The 22,258-nt window shown below is 36.2% G+C and overlaps 1 protein-coding gene across 1 annotated transcript in view; it reads left to right on the top strand.

Moving 5' to 3' along the window:
• The window catches only part of TTC28 (tetratricopeptide repeat domain 28), a gene marked incomplete at its 3' end in the record, with an annotated part of 610,006 nt that overhangs the window by 313,719 nt on the left and 274,029 nt on the right, over positions 1-22,258 (top strand).

The following is a 22,258-nucleotide window of genomic DNA, read 5'->3' on the forward strand; positions in this document are numbered from 1 at the left end:
GTAAAGTGCCTAGCATGGTACTTGGAATTCCATAAATGGGCTTCTACTATAATATTATTAACAAGAATAGGGTAATAGCAGAGGCAGTAACAAATTTATGAATCAATCTATGTGTTGAGAAATACATTTAATTATACTTAGTTATCTTAGAATTTCACTGTGGAACATTATAGAGATTAATTATACTATTAAATGATCCAGCATCTTCAAGTCTTTAGAACATGGTCAGTCACTAGGAAAACACTGGGGAAGAAAAAAGCCTTTGTTTCAGTGGTGTGCTGGAGTCTCCCCATGGGAACGGGAGAGACTTCTATAGTTTCTCTCATCCATGGATATCAGAAAAAGGCCTTTGAAAGCTGTCAAAATATAGCAGTGAAGGGACATGGACTTCAGGTGATTTTATTCTCAAGATAATACTAAATATTTTTTCTCTTTGCCTATTTACTCTTAGTTTATAAACAGTTCTTAAAAGCCGGAAATCTGACTTCTTGATGTTAAGGGAATGAAAAGAGGGATCAGACTTTTAGATGCAGATATACTGATGGCTTTAAGTGAGAGCCAGGTTTAAGGACTAAACCAGCGTAGTTGTCTAAATAGGGCCATTTAATGAAGGCTCAGATGGCTATAAATATGTCAAGAGCTGCATTTATACTCTATTTTCCTGACCTTTGGGATGCATATATATTAGCCCAATTACTGAATAGGGTTGAAAGACTTATAATTAGGGCGTAGGATTATCATAGGTATTAAAAAAGAGAAGTGAAAATTTTCTGCCTTCCCTCTTCTTTCTTAATAGTGTAATTTTATATAGCTTGTGTTATCTGGGTTTTATAAACCTTTGCTGTACAATAATTTATTAAGAAATCATTAAATTATAAGGATGGAAGGGACCTTGAGATAATACTGGAACCAGTTCCCTCCCCAAATCTCCCATCTTCAAGTTTCTGCCTGCCACAGACACCCTATCTCCCTGTCTTTTGGCCTCTACTTCACCACCACCACAGTAGTTCACAAACCTGCCTATTGGGAACCCCTCCTTATGTATAAGTAAGACTGATTTTACCCCTCTGGGACCAGACAGTGAATGTTCAGCTACCATAATTAATGGCCTGTGGCCTCTCCTTTTCCAAGTTGAAAATCCCATTAATTTTCTTTTTTTCTTCCATTAATTTTCTCTTCAAAGTTTCTCATTATCAAAGCTGGAATAATTTTTACAACCTCCCTCCTGGCTCTTTCATTTTCACTGTTGCCCATTCTGGTTGCCGGTTAGCCACAGGTCGGCCACAGCAGAAGCCTGTTTGGGGACGTCCTGTCTAGCCCGGGCCCATACTCTGTGTTGCCAAAGCATATTTATCTGATTTCTAGACTGACCTGTAGAATTCCTCTTTTCTCTCACTGTGTCTCTTCTGTTGTGTTTGCCTCTGGAATCATAGGGTACCACCATTCATTTTCTTGAGAATTTAATGCTATTTTCTTACCTTCTCCCTTAATTTTTAAGGTTGCATTTGACTGCTGCTGCTTGTCCGCCTGCATTAAACTGGAAATCTTTATTCCCACCTCCCTGAAACCGGCCAATAGTTTTAAAGACTGGAGTTATATTCGTCTAGAATTTAAAGGAACATTCAAAGGAATTATTGCAGTAATGGGTATTTCATTCAGTTTCAAAGTTTTAGTTGCCCAGTCTTCTGTGATAGAATTCAGTGAAGTGTGGTGTCTGCCCGCAAAGTCCCAAACATGAGCACCGTGCGGAGGGCACTGGTCTAGGCCCTGGGCATGAGGCCTCCTCTGGAAGGGCTGGTGTTCTCTCTGAGACAGAACTCGAATAAAACAAAAGCATTAAGACACTGCTCGAGCAATAAATAATGAACATTCTCTTCAGTCACTGCCAAGATTCTCAAATTCCGGAGGAGACAGAGACTCCCAGGTGTAGACCAGGGTGACCTTTGTGAAACAGGTGGAACTCAGGTTGGCCCCTGAGTGAGACCCAGAAATTGGTGTGTGGGGCTCTAAAACCTGGTCAGCGTATCAGTCATGTGATCCCTCATATCAGTCACGATGGACAAAATACTTCATACCATTAGCAAAGATCTGATACCATTTTCTACCATCCTATCTGTTTTAGTCACAGACTCTTAGGTTTTTTTTTTTAAGGGTAAGACTCATTAGTTTGATCCAGTTATGTAAAAAGTTGATGAAAATAACAAGCCATAAGCCTACCGTTCTTTCAGTATTTTGGGTATAATCTTTTAGCAAATATGCACATATAATTGTTTACTCAAACAAAAATTGAAATCCTATTGTGATACTTTTATAAATTGTTTTTGTTGTTAATATTTTCCACTTAATTTTTTACCTTTCTGCATTTTATTTATTTTTAATTTAAAAAAATGTTCATTTCATTATTTTTGAGAGAGAGTGTGAGCAGGGAATGGTCAGTCAGAGAAGGAGACAGAGGATCCAAAGCAGATTCTGAGCTGCCAGTGCAGAGCCCGATGTGGGACTTGAACTTACGAACCATGAGATGGGATGCCAAAGTCAGACACGTCACTGACTGAACCACCCAAGTCCCCCCATTTCTGCATTTTATGAAATGTTCTACAGAAGTATTATGGCTTTATCACAAATTATTTCGTCTCTACTCTTGCTGTTATATTTTTAGTTTGTTTCAAAATTTTTGATGTTATTAAATCTAGAAAAACATCTTTGTAGATTAATCTTTGAACATATCTCTCATCATTTCCTTTGGCTAAATTATTAAAAGTGGGCTTGTTTGGAAAAAACGTATTAAGCTTCTGATACTTACTGCTAAATAGCTCTCAGAAAGGCTGTATCTGTTTTCAGTCCTACCAGCAATGTATCAGAGGTTGTTTCCCTGCATTGGCCAACACTTGGCATTACTAAATAATAAAGAACATAAACTAAAATGTCAGCTTGATAAGTCAAACAAAAAAGTGATATATTGCTATTTTACTTTGCATTTCTTTGATTGCTATTGGGGCTGACTGTTTTTAAAAATTTCTTTTATAAAAAGCTTGAATATTTATCCTTTTTTTTTCCTGTTGTGATGTTTGGTTATTTTATTTTTTTGTGTTTTTTTTTTTGATGTTGGTTATTTAATATTGATCTGATACTAGGCCTTGCAGTATCAGCCCAGTGAGCTGTTGGACAATTTGTGTTCCAAAGCACAGTTTTATTTATTGTTGCTTTATTGCACATTTTACATCTGCTGTAAGTTTCATAACGTTATTCTTTTAGAAAATTCTAGAATATTCTTGTCTCCCGTCAATACCCCCAAATAAACTTTGAAATCACTTTGTTGAATTTTGGAGACTCTTCCATTGGTATTTTTGTTGGAATCGTATTAAATTTACAAATTAATTGTAGATAAACTGATGTTCTTTCGATATCGGTCTTCTGTTCAGGAATGTGGTTTGCTCTTGCATTTACCCTTTTATGGCCCTCAGCAATCTGTGCTTTTAGGGAGAGTTTTTCCATATTTATTTATTTTTATTTGAATATAGTTGATACACAATTTACATTAATTTCAAGTGTACAACATAGTAGTTTTACAAGTTTATATATTATGCTCTGCTTACCACAAGTGTAGCTACCATCTGTCACTGCACAACACTATTACACAACACTGTTACAGTATCATTATATTCCGATATATATATCGGACTATATTCCGTATGCTGTGACTTTTATTCCTGTGATTTACTTATTCCATAACCAGAAGCCTGTATCTCCCACTCCTTTGACCCATTTTTCCCATCCATCCCTTCCCCTCTGGCAACAATCAGTTTGTTCTTTGTATTTTTAGTTCTGATTCTGCTTTTTGTTTGTTTACTCATTTGTTTTTTAGACTCCGCAGATAAGTGAAATCATATGGTACTTGTCTTTCTCAGTCTGACTTATTTCACTTAGCATAATACCCTCTAAGTCCATTCATGTGGCAAATGGCATGATCTCATCTTTTTTTTTTTTTTTTTTTTTTTGACTTATTAACAAAAAACNCAAAGCTGGAGATATCACAATTCTAGATTTTAATATACTACCAAGCTATAGTAATCAAAATGGTGGATGAGCACTGGGTGGCACAAAGCTAGACACATAGATCAATGGAACAGAGTATAGAACCCAGAAATAACCCCACATTTATATGGTCAGTTAAAGTATGACAAAGGAGGCAAGAATATGAAAAGGGGAAAAGACAGTCCCTTCAGTGAATGATGTTGGGAAAACTGTACATGTGGAATGAAATTAGAGCACTTCTGGGACACTTGGCAGGCTCAGTCGCTTAAACGTCTGACTATTTCCGCTCAGGTCATGATCTCTTGGTTTGTGAATTCAAGCCCCACATTGCACTGTAAGTGCAGAGCCTGCTTGGGGTTCTCTCTCCCTTTCTCTCTGTCTCTTCCACATCTCTCTCCCTTTCAAAATATATAAATAAACTTAAAAAGAATTTAGACCACTTCTAACACCATATACAAAAATAAACTCAAAATGGATTTAAGACCTAAATGAGTCTTGTCCTAAATGAGTCCTAGAAGAGAACACAGGTAATAATTTCTCTGACGTTGGCTACAACATTTTCCTAAATACGTCTCTTAAGGCAAGGGAAACAAAAGAAAATAAAACAAAAACCCACAAACTATTGGGACTACATCAAAAAAGAAAAAAAAAAAGCTTTTGCACAGCAAAGGAAACCATCAACAAAAACCTACTGAATGGGAAAAAATATTTGCAAATGATAGAGCCCGTAAGGGATTAAGATCTAAAATATGTAAAGAATTTACACAATTCAGTCCAGTTTTTTCCCTAGATATTTAATGTATCTCATTGGAAAGAGGATATTTTTTCCATTGTGTGTGGGATTTTATTTTTTTTTTAATTTATTTTTATTTTTATTTTTATTTATTTCTAGGAGAGAGAGAGAGAGANTGTGGGATTTTAAAACTAGGTTGATGGGGGCACGTGGCTGGCTCAGTTATTGATGCATGCAACTCTTGATCTTGGGGTTGTGAGTTTGAGCCCCACATTGGGTGTGGAGATTGCTTAAAAATAAAATCTTAAGGAAATACAGCACAACAAAACAAAACAAACTAGGTACTGATGATATGCCGGAAAGGTGCTTGTTTTACATGTTTTGTGTGTTTTGGCCACATGAAAATTCTCTCATAGCTCATAATGTTTTGTTGATTCTTGTGAATTTTCTTGTAATGGAAATTTTTTGCAAATAATGATAGTTTTGTGCATCTTTCCTTATGTTATATCCCTACTTTTTTTCCTCTTAATTATTATGCTCGTTGGAACTCTGAGAACTCTCCCCAAAAGAATCACTCTTCTCTTGAGTACAAAAATCTAGAGACTGTATTATTTTTCTTTAATTTTTAGAGAGAGAGAATCTTAAGCAGGCTCCACGTTCAGCATAGAGCCCAATGCAGGACTCGGTCCCATGTCCCTGGGATCATAACCTGAGCCAAAATCAAGAGATGGATGCTCAACCGACTAAGCCACTCACGTGCCCCATCAGAGAATGTAACTTTTATGATTATCCCACTCTCACATTGTATCTATGACCTCAAAATGTACCTTGGTTTCCCTTCTGCATTATTTTGATATTGAAATAAAATATAGGACACTGACTTTTGAAGCAAAAACTAACCACTGTGAATGCTGTGGCTATGAGGACACCAAGCTATACCTTTCTGCTTTTTATATCTTTGGCTCTAGTATATTTGTATATTTTCCCAAATAGCAAGATAATAGCCTGAAACCATTCTGACCACTTACCTTAAAAAGCAGTAGCTTTTTCTTTTATACAATTACTCCTGGAAACTTAATAGGGGAGGTGATACCTTCTCCACAGGAATTTTTCATTCTAACTAACCTTCTATCTGCTCCAATGGTTTGAAAATTAATTTCAGGTGCCCATAGAGACCTTCCTATGAGCTAATATTAATTGTCAGAAGAGTGCATAAATTATACTATATTAGAGATGTTGTTCTCTATTTAGGAATCTGATATGCAAATATGCTGATGATTCTGAAGCTTTTTTCATCAGTCTGATTTCTCTCCTGGGTGTCATATTTCTTTATCCAACTGCCTCTTGGACACCCACCTTCAGTTCCTAACTTAGCCCTCAGTCTGTGCCTATTTCTGCATTCTCTGATTGTCCTTGTGTTGCCCAAGCCACCTAACTCTCACGTTTGGCTTTGTTCCTGATTCTCTTCTGTCTGGCAGCCTCTTTTCTGGGCCCTCCCTTCCGCCATACTATCTTTTGCCTGGACTGTGGCAGAACTTCCCACTCTTTCTAACACGTATTCTCCTACAAGTAAAGAAGAGAGGGTGTCAACTGCTTGGACCTATGAGCATAGGCTGAAGTTGCTCCGCTAAGTAGGTAATTTCTTTCAAGTGTAGTGCAGTGGCTGAGAATGTGAGCTTCAGTTTTAGACAAACCTGAACTTTGACTCTGCCATTTATTACCATGTGATCCTGAAAATTGTGTAATTCTTCTAGGCATGGTGGACATGTGAGTTACTTCTAATTTTTGGCTTTTATGAAAAAGCTGCTGTAAGCATTCTTGTATATATCTTTTGGGAAACATCAGCAGTGTTTCCTCATACATATGTTTAGACTTATTAATTTTTACCAGCTTTCCAAAGTAGTTACACCAAGTTACATCATCAGCAATATAAAGGATGTGAAGCCTTAGTAGCTGATAAATAAAAAGTAAAAAGGGACACCTGGGTGGCTCAGTTCATGAAACATCCAACTCTTAATTTAGGCTCAGGCCATGATCCCTGGGTTGTGGGATCAAGCCCCATGGTGCATGGAGCCTGCTTGCGATACACTGTTTCCCTCTCTCTGTGCCCCTTCTCCCTCTCAAAATAAAATAAATAAAACCTAAAAAAAAGTGAAAAAAACAAGGTATATGGAAACGCAAATATCTGAGTAGATAACTGTGTGTGTAGTTAGATGGAGGAAGTGATTCTAGTAGAACTACTTTGTTTATTGTTTTGAGAATCAAATAAGTTCATGTAAAGTGTTAGCACAGTGCCTAAGACACAATAAGAATTCAAAAACAGTGCTACTGTTATTATTGACATTATCTTTGGCCCCACCATTTAAATGAATCACATGCAGTTGCACATGCCTGTGTTGTATCAGAGTTTAATTCAATGTAAAATTGTTTTCCTGCCGATAGTCAAGTAAACTCAACACTCCTGGAAAAAGTGCTGTTTATATTTGCTGGGTAGCTTTGCGTACTTCTTGTCACACGGGAAAATGTAAATACTGTAATTTGTGAAATCTATTTTAACTTTGCCCTGATTCTAGTTTCTTCTCAATTTTATACATTACCTATAGAAATCTTTGAGGTATCCCTCAAAAATTTAGTTCTGATCACAAATTTTCCCAATTAAAAACCTTTGACAGCTTTCTCTTGCTTTTAGGATAAAGCCCAAACGCCTTTATAACCTTTTCAGCTACTCTGTATGTCACATGCCTTAGCATCTGTTCATATAAGCCTGCTTGTCATACTTTATTAAACATGCCTTATACTTTACCCCCTGTATCTTTAGTTGTTCTGGGGCCTCTGCATACAAGACCCCTTCTTTGACCCCTCAGCAATGTTTTCCCTATTAAGGTTTCATTATATCATCTCTGAACCATGAAAGCTCTCTTTTTAAATTTTTATCTCTTTTACTCATTATCATACAAATATTGGTGAAGCCCAGTTTACCAATCCTTTTTTATAAATGGTAAATCCCTTTTGTGTTCTGTTTAAGTGAATGTTTGTGTGTCCCAAGCTCATGAAAATATTCTTCTGTGAGGCTTTATTGTTCTACCTTCTGCGTTTAGGTCACCTGCCACTTGCAATGTACATTTGTGTTTGGTTTGGGGTAGGGATCAAAGTTCAGCTTTTTCCCTCATATGAATGAATATCCAATTAACCCAGAACCATATATTCACAAGACCATACTATGTGCTCCTTTTGTCTTAAGTCAGGTATAAGGCATATAAGGACTCTCTTTTCTGTGTTGTTGATCTCTTTGTCTATGCCAATGGCATATTGCCTATTTATTGCAGCTTTTTAATGAACCTGGAATTCTGATTCTGTAATTCTAGTAGCTTTGTTTTTCTTCAGGATTGCTTTGGCTATTCCAAGTTATCTACATTTATATACATGTAAGTAAAGGTATATATTTTAGAGTAAGCTTATAGTTCCCCTGTCCTTCACTCAAACATCCTGCTGAAATTTTGATTAGGATTAGTATTGAATCTATAAATATATTTGAATCTAATAGTCCATGAACATAGTATATTTCTAAATTTATTTAAGCCTTGTAAAATCTATTTCAGCAATGTTTTATAGTTTTCAGTAATAAAACTATTGTATATCTTCCTTTAGTTTTATCCTTAGGTGTTAGGTGTGTATGTGTGCACGTGTGTCTTTTATTGTAAATGATATTATATTCTTTTAATTCAGTAGTATTTTATTTATTTTTAAACTCTAGTATAATTAACATACGGTGTTATATTAGCTTCAAGTGTACAATATAGTGATTCAGAAATTCTGTACATTACTTAGTACTCATCATGATAAGTGTACTCTTAATCCCTTTCACCAGTTTCACACCTCCCCCCACCTTCCCTGTGGTAACCACTAGTTCTCTATTGTAAATGGTATTTTAAAATTTTATTTTTCCCAGGTTTTCCTCCTTGACCCAGATATTCAACCATCCTTGGAATAGGTCAATTTGCTCATTATATTCTCATATGACTTTGTTTTTCATTCTTACATTTTTACCATTGTGTAAGTAATATATTCATTAGTTATTGATGTAAAAGATTAAAACATTATTCTTTCCAGAAGTAACTCCTGTTACCAATTTGAAGTATTTCCCTTCGAGATCTATACTGCCCACTATGGTAGCCACTACCACATGTGGCTGTTGAGCATTTAAAATGTGAATAGTTTGAATTGAGGTGTGCTGTAAATTTAAAATACATAGTAAACTTTGAGGACTTAGAATGAAAACAAAGAACACAAAGTATCTCATTACTAAGTTTTTATAATGACTGCAATATAATAATATTTTGGATACATTGGAGTGAATAAAATATATTATTAATTCAACTTTTCTCGTTTTATGTTTTTATGTGGTTACTAGAAAGTTTAAATTATTATATTTGTATTAGGTAGCATGGCTCTAGCCCATTTTCTATTATGGTTCTGTTTTTCATATGTGGAAATATATTATTTTACAAATAGTTTTTTCACTTAATAGTCTTAAACCTCTTTTCATGTTAGCACATAGAGATCAGCCATGTTCTTTTGAACTTTGTGCAGTGCTGTCTATTATGGTTGTACCACTCACCTGCTGATGGAATATTCAGGGAGATTTTTTTTTTCTTTTTACAAACATGGTCGCAATGAAAAAGACCTTGTACTAGTCACTTTGTATACATTTAGGAGTAGTGTCTAACAAGTGGGACTGCTGGGTGCACAGCTATTATACACATTTTAAATTAAAAGATTTTCACAGATTGCACACACAAAAGGTTGTTCTAAGCCCGTAAGCACTTGATATTGATCTTTTAGGTTTTTATTTTTTTTTTCAACTTGACTGGCAAAGTGTAGCCTCTAGTGATATCCCCGTTACAGCACTTATCATTTGTTTGTCATGGTGTTCTTCTCCCCATTGTGTAATTGGCAGCTTCTGGAGGGAAAGGAGAATAGCTTATTTATATCTACAGTCTCATTCATTGACTCATTTGACACATGTTTACCGCGCCCCAGATGCTACAATGCCTTGGGGTATAAAGGTGAACGTGCCATTGTTCTTGCCCTCAAGGGGCTCAAATACTCTGGTAAGCCATCTGCAGCATTCCAGTCCAGCATGGCTAAATGCTTATCAGCCTGGAGGAAAAACATTGAGTTAGAGGAGGTAAAGAGTGCTTTCATCTTTTTGGTTCTTAGGAATGGTGGTCTTCATTTTATTCAGAGCTGGAGAGGAAGACTTAGGGAAGCCCAGTTGCAAATACCAACTAAGTAACTGCTCTCCTTTTTTGCAGTTACTTTGTGTCAGTAACTAAAATCTAGAGTTTACATTCAATAAAGAGACTTTTATATTCTGATAACATCTACCACATAAAAGATTTTTAAATGAAATTTCATTCTTTGTGGTTTTAAAAATTAAAGGTAAATGATAATCAATGTCAATTTATGAACCTGTGGGTTTACAGAAACTGTTACTGCCCCCACGCCCCCTGCCCCTGCCAAAGGACTTTTTGAGAAAATTGATCCTTCCAGATTTCCTTTAGGATGTAGCTACAGGAAATTAATTAGACAATTTTTGATGACATCATCCTGACCACAGCTCTTTCTCTGAAAACAATGCTAATTTTCTTGGATCTTTGTGTAGCATTTTCTACACTGTGTATATTAGTATATTAGTATGAAATCCACACAAAAATTTGTGGGGGGGATGGGTAAGAGAGAAATACACACAGAGACAGAGACAAAGAATGTGGTGAAATAATTATTTTACTTCCAGTAGTACAGGAGAGTAGGTTAAAAGGTAAAAAGCATTCCATTTTAGCAGAGAACCATATCCTCATAGGGAGTATTAAGTTCAGGAGGGGAATGCTTGGCAACCTTTTCAGTGGTGTGTATCTTACAGGCTTTTAAGAAACAAATAAGATTCTTAAGCTGTAAATCTTCACATCACTGAAGAGTTGGAAAGTAGACACTTGTGAGGAATGGAGATAGGACATCAATTTCTTGATTGTCCTCTTTGTACTTTGTATTACAAATGAGCTGAGCCAGAGCTTTTGAGCCTGTAATGACTTATAAAAAGCTCTTTTTCTCTTACTGATAAAATAGCTATTGCCTCAAAAGAAATTGCACACCTAGTGAATACGTGTGTATGTATATGTTATGTCTGATATGTTTGCAAATCATCCTGCCCCCAGCTGTTCCATTCTCAAGCTAAGTTTTTCAAGTTCTGCTTTATCATCACTTCACTCATTATGTTTTTGGGTATCCTCTTCCAGCCCTAGTGCTTTGTAGTCTCTTCTACAGAGTAGAAGAAACATCAGACTAGGAATAAGGAGATCTAAATTTGAATCCTGGTTTTGCAACTAGCAGCCATATATAGACCTCCTCTGGAAGCCCTCTTGTTGCTCGTTCACCATCTGTAAACAGGAAGACCAGAGCAGATGATATTTTATTGTCCAGTGTAGTAGCCATTAGCCATGAGTAGTTACATTAAATTAAATTAATTAGAATTAAGGTAAACAGTTCAACTACCCAGTCATAACAACTACATTTTATGTGCTCAATAGCCCATGTGGTTTGTGGCTACCATATCAAATATCACAGAAAAAAAAATCTATTATCTCAAAGTCTTATCAAGTAGTTCTACTAGAGTTTTATGTAGCTCTAATCTTTAATCAGAAGGCAAAAAGTGCATCAGTGTGAATCGCAGACCACCTTCATTTTTCCGTAGTACCTGCCATTTATACTAGACTCATCTGTATTTTCTGTTGATACACAGGACAAGAGGGAAGATTCTGCTTCTGACAATGGCAATGTCGCTAGCTGCATATAACAACTATGAACTTTGGGCAAAGTATAAAACAAACAATTACATGGAGGGCTGGAGAGTGACCAAAAGCCAGCAGAAGTTGAAGGAGAATTAGCACTTGGAAGAAGGGAATAATGCTAGATGACTTTTCTGTTTTTTAAAAAATTTCATTTTAATTTCACTGTAGTTAAAATACACTGTTCTATTAGTTTCAAGTGTACAATATAGTGATTCAGTAATTCCGTATATTACTCAATGCTCATCAAAATAAGTATACTCTTAATCCCCTTCACCTGTTTTACNGTTCTTTATAGTTAAGAGTCTGTTTTTTGGTTTGTCTATTACCTTTGTTCATTTGTTTCTTAAAGTCTTTTTTTTGGTTTGTCTATTACCTTTGTTCATTTGTTTCTTAAATTCCACATATGAGTGAAATCAAATGGTATTTGTCTTTCCCTAGCTTATTTCACTTAGCATTATACCCTCTAGATCCACCCATCTTGTTGCAATGGCAAGATTTCATTCTTTTTATGGATGAATCATGTCCCATTGTATATATATACACTTATCTTCTTTATCCATTCATCTACCGATGGACACTTCGGCTGCTTCCATAATTTGGCTATTCTAAATAGTAATTTCCTATTTTTAATGTCTTTTTTGCTCGGGTGCCAGCACCATGCCCCACAATGCTACTGAAATGTGTCATTGGCTGAAATCTGCAGCCTTACTGGTTGTAGAATCAGAGGACCAAGTTGGCCTCACAACGGTAACCAGAAAATAAGGAGGGAATCCTGCAAAGGAGAGATCTACAAAGAGAAGACTCAGATTCCATGTATAAATTCTTTTTCTCCCCCGCAGTGTTCATTTACTTATTTTTTGAGAGAGACAGAGATAGCACAAATTGGGGAGGGGCAGAGAGAGGAGGAGAGAGAGAATCCCAAACAGGCTCTGTGCTGCCAGTGCAGAGCCCAGTGTGGGGCTCAAACTCATAAAGCTGTGAAATCATGACCTGAGCCGAAACCAAGAGCTGGACACTTCACCATCTGAGCCACCCAGGCGCCCTTCTATATATAAATTCTGATCAAATCTCTGAGTAATCTCTGAAGTAAGCATATGAGGGCAGATTCCCAGCAGTTTGGCTCAAGCTGAAGGAACTGAAGAGATTTCAGCTGCTGCTCACTTTAAGGAGTTTGTTAAGGTTAACTGCCTGCAAAAACAAAAAAGTTGATACTGTATAGACGTAATATAACAAAGTCCTGGGTGTCTGCAATGTATAATTCACAATGTCCAGGATATATTCTAAAATTTTTAGACATAGGAAGAAACCAGGAAATGATTTATATTGAAGAGAAAAGGCATTCAATGAGACCAACCCCAAATGACCCAAAGGTTGGAATTAATAGGTAAGAGTTTTTAAACAGTTATTACAGCTATGTTCAAATATGGAAAGTCAAATATGCTCATAATAAATGGATAGAAAATCTTAATAGGGTAATAGAAACAATAAGAAAGTAAAGAAAATAGGGACGCCTGTGTGGCTCAGTCAACCGTTGAGTGTCTGACATCGGCTTAGGTCATGATTTCTGTGAGTTCGAGCTCTGTATTGGGCTCTGTGCCTACAGCTCAGAGCCTGAAGCCTGCTTCAGATCTGTGTCCCCCTCTCTCTCTGTCCCTCCCCCGTTAGCACTCTGACTCTGTCTCTCAAAATTAAATAAACATTAAAAAATTTAGTTTAAAAATAATTTAAAAAGTAAAGAAAGCGAAATGAATATTTTAGCACTGAAAAGTACAGTACCTGAAATAAAAACATTCACTGAGTGGGTTTAATTGAATACTGGAGATGACAGAGAAGGAGATATGAACTTGAAGTTGGGTCAGTTGAAATGATCTAATCTGAAAATGAGAAAAAATAGATTGAAAAAATCAACAGAGCCTCAGTGTCTTGTGGGACAATGCCAAAGGATGATACACACACACACACACGTTGCAGAAAGATAGAATAAAGAAAATAATGGGGAAAAAACATTGGTAGAAATAGTGACTAAAATTTCCCTAAATTTTGTAAAAATAAATTTACAGATTCTAAAATCCAGCTAAACTCCAGGAGAATAAATACAAAGGAAACCACACCTATGCAATTTATAAGGAAATGACTGTAAACCAATTATAAAGAAAAAAGCTCTTGAAAGTAACCAGGGGAAAATGACCCATTACAAAGAGAGGGACTAACTCTACTAATGATGGCTGATTTCTTATGAGAAATAATAGAGTCCTAAAGACAGAACACAATTTTTAAAATGCTGAAAGGAAAACAACCAAAACCCTGTTAGGCCAGAATTCAAGAATAAGCAAAAAGAATTTTCAAGAATAATATTTCAAGAAGATATGTAAAGTGAAAAACAAGAAGACTATTAACAGACCTGCACCCTGGGAAAGATTGAGGGAGGATTTCCAGGCTGATGGAAAATGGTATCAAATGGAAACTCAAGAAAATGGATCTTCAAAAAGAGGAATGGCACCATAAATAATAAATAGGTTGGTAAATATAAAGTACTGCTTTTACTTTTTTCCTCATCATTTAGAAAATATGCACATGGCTGTTTAAAGCCAAAATTATAACATCAAATCGTAGGATTCTAAGGCATACGTGGATGTCACATATTTGATTCTCCTGTTAGAAACGTGAATGGCAAAAGCACTTTAGGAAAAGGTCTTACAGTTTCTCTAAAATCTAAACATGCATTCACCCTTTGGTCCACCAAGTCCATGCCTAGGTATTTACCCAAGAGAACTAAAAACATACATCCACAAAATGACCTTTACAAGAATGTTCATAGCAGTTTTATTCATAATAGCAAAATCTGAGACTAGCCCAAATATTTCTCAATGGAAGAATGGATGTATAAACTGCTATATAGTTGTAAGATACATGCAGCAACGGGAATGAATCTCAAAAACATGAGATTGTATGAAAAAAGTAAAAAACAAAAGAGAATGTATTTTATGATTGCTTGAGCAAAACTAATCTGGTGAAAACAGATCATTGGTTGCCTTTGGGAACCAAAATGGCACGATTGACTGAGAAGGGATATAGATGGACTTTCTAGGTAAAGCACATTTTCTGGATCAAGCACATTTAGTAAATTGTTAGTAATTGCAGAATCTTTATATATGCATCATAAATAAAGCATACATAAAGCTTAAAGCAATCATAAATATACATATATATGATATATATACATATATGTGATATGTATACATATATATTTTAATTCACACATATGAATTTTAGTTCACTATTAAAAAGTCTGTTTTCAAAGCACTACTCAGAATCTTTTATTCTCCTTGAATAAAAACACTTTAATGTACTCATGAATCCTATATATGTATTCACTGTATCATTCTTTTTAAAAAATTTTTTAATGATTTTATTTATTTCTGAGAGAAAAAGAGAGACAGCGTGAGCAGGGGAGGGTCAGAGAGAGAGGGAGACACAGAATCTGAAACAGGCTCCAGGGCTATCTGGAGCTCTGTCAGCACAGGGCTCGAACCCACGAACCACGAGATCATGACCTGAGCTGAAGTAGGGTGCTTAACCGACTGAGCCACCCAGGTGCCCCTTCACTGTATAATTCTTAAAACTTACTTTCTTTGTAATTTTTCACCACAAAATGTTAGAAAAATTGACGAATAAAGGATTTAGTGGTGGAAGAGAGATAAGCGGTAATTTTAGTGATCAGTCTCTTGGTGGGAACTGACCCACGTGGAATGTATTTTACTAGATGCTGCTATCTCTGATCCCCATGCTGAGAAAACAAGACCATACCACAACTCCCCACTCCTCCTTCTGTCTACATACCCGGAATATCCTGGAACAGCACTGCAGCAAAAATACTCATGTATCAGTGAAACCAGGTTTAACTAAATGTCAGAAATCTATGAATTACAGAATAGCCTTGTAAAGTACTTTAGGTGTGTGAGTGGAAGGAGGGAGTGAGTGCAGTTTGATCTCTGCTTTAGTGAAGGTGGGGGCACTCACCTTGATTGCATGGCCAGTGACCTTTTCTTATAGCATTGACTGTGGGAATTCATCTCTTCCATACCATAAGGTGGTAGGATTGGGTAGGGAGTAAGGTAGAGGTCTCACGGAAATAAGTATTTTATGCAGTTTAGTAGAAATCACCAGAGCTAACCATTTCATTTTATCCTGAGGAATAGGGAGCCTATAGAAATGAAGTGACTTGCCCAAGATCAACAGTGAATTGCTTCAATTGCTACATTTAAGAATAGTTTTCTTTTGTGATCACATGTGGCATTTCTAAAAATCCTAAAGTAGTCAAATGTGTTCTCTATAGTGATACCACCTGTAGAATGTTTACTGTGTTCTAGTCATCTAACATGATCATCAGTGGTAATGAGTTACATGTATGTGATTAAAATGTTTACTATTTACACAAAAATCTTATTTTTAAACATTTTTTATGTTATTCTCACAAATCCTAGAATAAGGAATAGATTTTTATATAATGTGATGTTCTTCAGTAATTTCCCAGAGAGACAGGCTCCCTGGGCTATATACCAAAAGCCTCCTGCTTGATAATGTATATGCTACCATTATTAGGGACAGTGAACTGAACCAAGAGTGAAGAAATTTGAGCACAAAGAGTTGAAATTAAAGGACTTAGACTCTGACCTATTGGAGGCAACAGAATTATCACAGGGCTAAGTGGAGTTTGAGGGCTATTGTTCCTGAAGTCACTAATGACAGCCTATAATGGTAAGACACTGTCCTGGTAATGGGGGTGGGGCACAACATGATTGGGGGTCTGCTCCAATAGAAAAGCTTCTGGACTAACTGGCACTCCCTTGATTTTTAATCTTGGACTTCTCTTTTCCTGGGGACCATGGAGACTTGGAGAAACTGAAGCAAATTAGTGGTATTATTTCTACTATCTAGTTGAGAAGACTAAGGCTACAGAAGGATTTTTCTGTAGTTCACACAGCTATCTAATAAGTACTAGAATCATGGTTTGGGAAAACAATTTGAAACACACTCTGCTAGCTACTTGGAATAAAATTTTTTGGTGCAAATCATTAATCCTTGCTGAAATGAAATCTATCCTGGGTGTCCAGTTTTTAAAAAGATAATTTCCAAAACAACAACAACAACAAAAGCCATAATTTCCAACAGTCCATTTTAATTTTGTAAGGACATCACTGAGGTTTGTTTAATTTTATGTCATTGTGGGTTAGAACAATTAAAATCTGATGAGAATAGATTGTGAGAACAATGTCCTTCCCATCCGCTGCTACAGATGATCCAAATTAGGAACCTTTTCTTATATTCAATTTTAGTTCACTATCAAAAAGTCTGTTTTCAAAGCACTAATCAGAATCTTTTATTCTCCCTGAATAAAAACACTTTACTCTAATTACCATAAAACACGTATGAATCTCAAACTTCTTTTCTACAGAGAAATCACATCCCAAAGAAATCAGCATTGAATTGTTTATTGCTTTTCTTTCTTACCCCACATTCTTCTGTAGATTCACTAACCAGGTGTCCACTGGTTTCTAGAGGTATATCAGAGTATGTCTTTGGGCCTTTCTGGAAGATCGAGGTTAAGAGTGCCAAGAATTCTCTCTCTCTCTCTCTCTCTCTCACCATTTTAGTCTCTGATAATACTTTACTAATTACTTAATTAAACTGATTCTATTTAGAATTTGTGATCATTGGTTAAACCTGCATTTTTACCTTTTAACTCTTTCAGGAGGTTTTACTAGGTAAACAAAGAGACTAAACTGATTACAGGATGGATAAAATTCTTAAGACAATAGCATTCCCAAATTCTCCAGAAATATGAGCCATATAAGGAATTAATTATGCTGATTAGAATTTATAAGCGGAGTATGATTGGCATCACACAGACTTTGGCTAGGTCCTCACTCTGACACTTATCTAGTTGTGTGACTTTGAGTAAGTTACTTAAACTTGTTTCAGCCTCAGTCTCCTAATCCATAAAATAGGGGTAATATGCAATAAAGTATTCAGCACAGTGTTTAGCACAAAGCATGTGGTCAGTCGGTAAGTGTTAGCTGCCGTGGGAATCACTGCCAGTATTCTTTAGCCATGAAGGCTTTAAGGACAGTTCTGGTTACTGTCTGTACTTGACAGTCTCATACCTCTATTTATCTAATCAAATCTTACCAATTCAGATTCATCTCTCTCCTGAATCTAAATCAATGAGGTTCTTCTTTTTCCTTTGATATATAATTTTACTATTTCTTGGTCCCAGTGGTTTAGGCTAGCCAAGATTTGAGTCTTGACACGTTTGAAGTACCCATATAAAAATAGTGGTGACAGTCCCCATTTTGTTGATCTCTTAGCCATCTATAAAGCTGTCCACAAAGCCTGTCAATTTTTGTATGTCATGTACTGTGTTGTAGTCTAGTGCTGCTTCAGCTGGAGGATCAGAACCACCTGGCCAGCCTTTCTGAACCAAGCACGCCAGGTTCCATCTAGCACCACGGCTACTGGTTCGGTCTTCTCGCCATCACAGCATAATGGAGCGCAGTGGTCAACAGCATAGTTTGAAAAACAATTTTTTTAAAGAAACTTCCTCTTTTCCCACCATAGGTTAACACCTGTTACTTTCCTTTAGTGCAGTACACCTTAAGTCTCTCCAAAAAAGCAACTGGAGTGCCTTCTTTCAGAAAGGAGAGGTTGAAGGGAGCATTTTGATGTAAGAACAATTTAAGTTCAAGGAAGAGTATTTCTCTCAGTGACTGTTTTTCCTAGGGTGCAGCGGAGTCTGATTATAGTTTCCTGTACTAAATGGTTGGAATGGGAGAACAGTCAATCCAGGTAAAGCCTGAGCTGGGTTTCTGGTTCCTAACATTGTCTGGTTTTAAAGCCACCATCACTGCATATGAGATCCTGGAAGAATGACTAGGAAAGAGCAACTGCCCGATTGAAAAGACAGCTTTGCTAACAGTCTTTATCACAAAGCATGTCCTGATTTTGTCTTAGGCAAACTCATGATGGTGGTGGGAATTTACTAAGGGCAGTCTCTTTGTTTCAAGTAAAATATACATGAGGTGAGAAAGGGCTCTTCTTAGGCTTTTACACCACACTGATGGATTTTCTGAAAGCTGCCTTAGGAATGTAGAATTTCTTAGAAGACTTAGGTAATGCAGCCTAATAGTCCATCCTATTTTAAAGTTCTTGGTCTTCTAGTGATTGCTAAATTTTCAGTCTATCACAAATGGACCCCTTCCTGTGAGGCTAAAGATAATCTATTCATTTTCTTGATCCATCCTATGAAATTACTCATCTCCTAATGCATCCTTACTATCACCTTTCCTACAATCCATATTCTTTTTTTTAGGCGGAAGGAGCATTGCTCTTAGTAAATGATTATTTCCCTCTGGTTTTAGAGTCTTTTTGTTATACTTACATTTGAAATTGTTTCCTTGCAATGAGAAACAATGAAATCTGGCCATGTGTAGCAACGTGGATGGACCTTGAGGGTGTTATGCNATCAAGTTTCCAGCTTGGCCTTCAGTACCTTGGTCACTATAATCTGTAGAGGAGCTAAAAGCTTTATCTCCTTTTTCTGTGATTGTCTCGTTCTTGACCCCAAAGAATGGGTTGCTCAAAGATATGTTAAACAGTAGGTAGAAAGGAGGAATCAAATTGTGTATAGATCATTTGAGAAATGAATTTGCAATTTAAGGACTACAGTTAATTTGTGTATATGCTTAAACTTTTATTGAAATATAGCATATACCCAGAAGAGTGCACAAATCATTTTTAAATGATTTTTTAAAAAATGATTTGTCACATAGTGAACATACCTGTTTAACCTCACTCAGATCAAGAGCTAGAATGTTACCAGCAATCTGGTAGTTTGGTTCTTGTCTCCTTCTAGTGTTAACTGCTCTCAAAGGATAACCACTATTCTGACTTAGAATAGCATAGGTTAAGTTTTCCTTTTTTGAACTATATACACATGGATTTATATAGTATGTCCTCTTTTGTGCTTGCCTGCTTTTGCTCAGCATTATGTTTGTTAGATTCATCAGGATTGATGCCTGTAGCAGTGTTCATGTGTTCTCATTTCCATATAGTTTTCTATTATATGGGTATATATATTATTTATTTATTCATTTTGATCATTTCTATTTTTTCTTTCGAAAAGTCTTTTTCAGTGTTACTGTGGATCCTTTGAAGATGTATTTTCCTGTCTCTTCTTGCTTTTTTTTTTTTTTTGTCTTTAGTTTTCAGCACTTTTACTATGATATTTGCTAGCCATGCTTTACTTTGTATTTATTCTGTGTGACATTCACTGAGCTTCTTAAATTGTGGCTTGATGTTTTCATCAGTACTGCAGCTTTGGCAGCTGTCACCCCTTCAGAGATTGCTCCTGTACCGTTTCTTCCGTTCTCCTGCCCTTGGCCTCCACTTGGGCGTAAGTTCATCTTTTCGCCATGTTCATTTGAATCTTATGCTTTCCATTGCATTTTCCATCCTTTTTATCTGTGTGTTTCTGCTGAGATGTTTTTACTGTCCTGTATTCTAGATCTTTTTTTAAAGTGTCTTTATTTATCTTGAGAGGGGGAGAGCACGAGAGGGGGAAGGGCAAAGGGAGAGGGGGAGAGGGAGAATCCCAAGCAGGCTCTGTGCTTTCAGTGTAGAACCCGATGCAGGATTCGATCTCATGAACCATGAGATCATGATCTAAGCCAAAAAATCAAGAATCAGACACTTAAATGACTAAGCCACCCAGGTGCCCCACAAATATTCTCTCTTTAGCTGTTGCTAACTTTATATGAAGCCTGTCTACCGCATTCTTAATTTAGATAATTTAATTTTTCTAGAATATCAGTTTGATTGATGTTTTATATATTCTAGTTCTCTGTTGAAATTCTCCATCTGATCCTTTTTTTCATGAACATGTTAATCACAGTTAGTTTAGATTTCATGTCTGATAATTCATGGGCTTGTTGCTATTTTCTTTTTCTTCTTTTTCTTCCATTTTTCTCTTGGTCCTTTTTTGTTGTGCCTGGTTCATTTTTTTTGTTGTTGAATGCTTGCCTTTTTGTATGAAAATATTAAGAGAGCTCAATGATATTATCTTCTTCCAGGTAGAATTTTCTTTAATATCTGATAGGCATTTAGAGGAGGAGAAGATCATCTTAATACAGGTAAGAATGAATTCTTTCAGAGCTGGGTTTCAGTCACAGCAATTTCTGGTTCAACTTTACTCGTAGGCTTTACTCCTTTAACAGTCCCAACTGTAAGCCCGAGGGTACTTACCAGACCCACCGCCGTGGCAGACTCTGAGCACCAGTTTTTATCTTACCAGTACCATGGGAATGCCAGTACCATGGTTTATTGCAGTTACCTTCTACTGGTCTTCTGTAGATGTGTGCTAGATCTAAAGCAGTGACTGGCTTGAGGGTAAAGATGGCTCAGGCTCTTGGACTCTCTTTCCTATAATATTGGTCAAATCCCGACTTCCTTGGTAGTCTGCACTTTAGGTTTTATTTCCTTAGTCCCATGTGATTGCTGAAAGCTCTACTAAGTTTCTGTGCTTCATAGAAGCCACTTTATACTTGACCTCTCAACTTTTTTCCAATTGGAAAGTCTCTCCAGAAAATATCACACTCACCTCCATGAGTTTTCATTTGTCTAAGATCTTGGTCACTTAAGTCTTAAATGCCTTGATACCACAACAGTACCTTCAAGGGTTTTTTTTTTTTTTTTTTTTTTAATCCAGTTTTTTTCCAGTTGTGTTTAGCAACTTAATTCTTTTGCTACAATTTAGTCTGTCATAGCTGGAAGTAGTTTATTATGTACTTCTTACCAATGAATATTTTCGTTCCTGATGTTTATTTAGAAGTACAGCTTTGGGATCACATAAGGATCTTAGAGATACCTTGACCTTATTTTATAACAGAGACAGTGAGGACTGTATGACAGACCCATCCACGAACATACAGCCCATTAATGGCTGTTCTCATATCAGGGACTCTTAGCTTCTAGTCCATTGGCTTTTACACCACATGGCTGATAATGTAGTATTTGTGACTTCTACTCTCTTAATGAGGTCATAAACCATGTCTAACCAGTTTTCTATAAAATCAACTCAACCTTAACCCAGTTGAGTGATGATAGTGCTCTGATGGACTTTATATTATTAAAAAAAAAAAAAAAAAAAAAAAAAAGAGCCTACATTTTGAAGTTGTTATAACATTGTAAAATTTCAAGCACATCCAAGAAGCCCTGTCTATGCTCTTTACCATATCCACGTTTAAGATCAAATTTCCCCCTTTTGTTATATTCTGTCTATAAAATGAGGTTTTTTTCAATCTAGAGAGGATAATTCATAAAGAACATTACCAGATTATGCCCATCTCTAGTGCTATAGGAAAGTATTTATTAACCATAATAGCTTAGCTCTGTGGGTGTGTCAGAGAAGAATAAGATACATGTAACTTATCTATGGAATCATGTACAGAGGGTGCTAAACCAAAGAATATTTTCTAGGACTTTCACAATTTACTCTCAGAATGTTTGGATAATCCTTTTTTCTTTTTTTATAATTTTTTAATGTTTATTTTTGAGAGAGAGACACAGTATGGGCAGGGAAGGGGCA

This window comes from Crocuta crocuta, unplaced genomic scaffold, assembly GCF_008692635.1.
Source record: "Crocuta crocuta isolate KB4526 unplaced genomic scaffold, BGI_CrCroc_1.0 scaffold348, whole genome shotgun sequence".
Taxonomy (NCBI): Eukaryota; Metazoa; Chordata; class Mammalia; order Carnivora; family Hyaenidae; genus Crocuta; species Crocuta crocuta.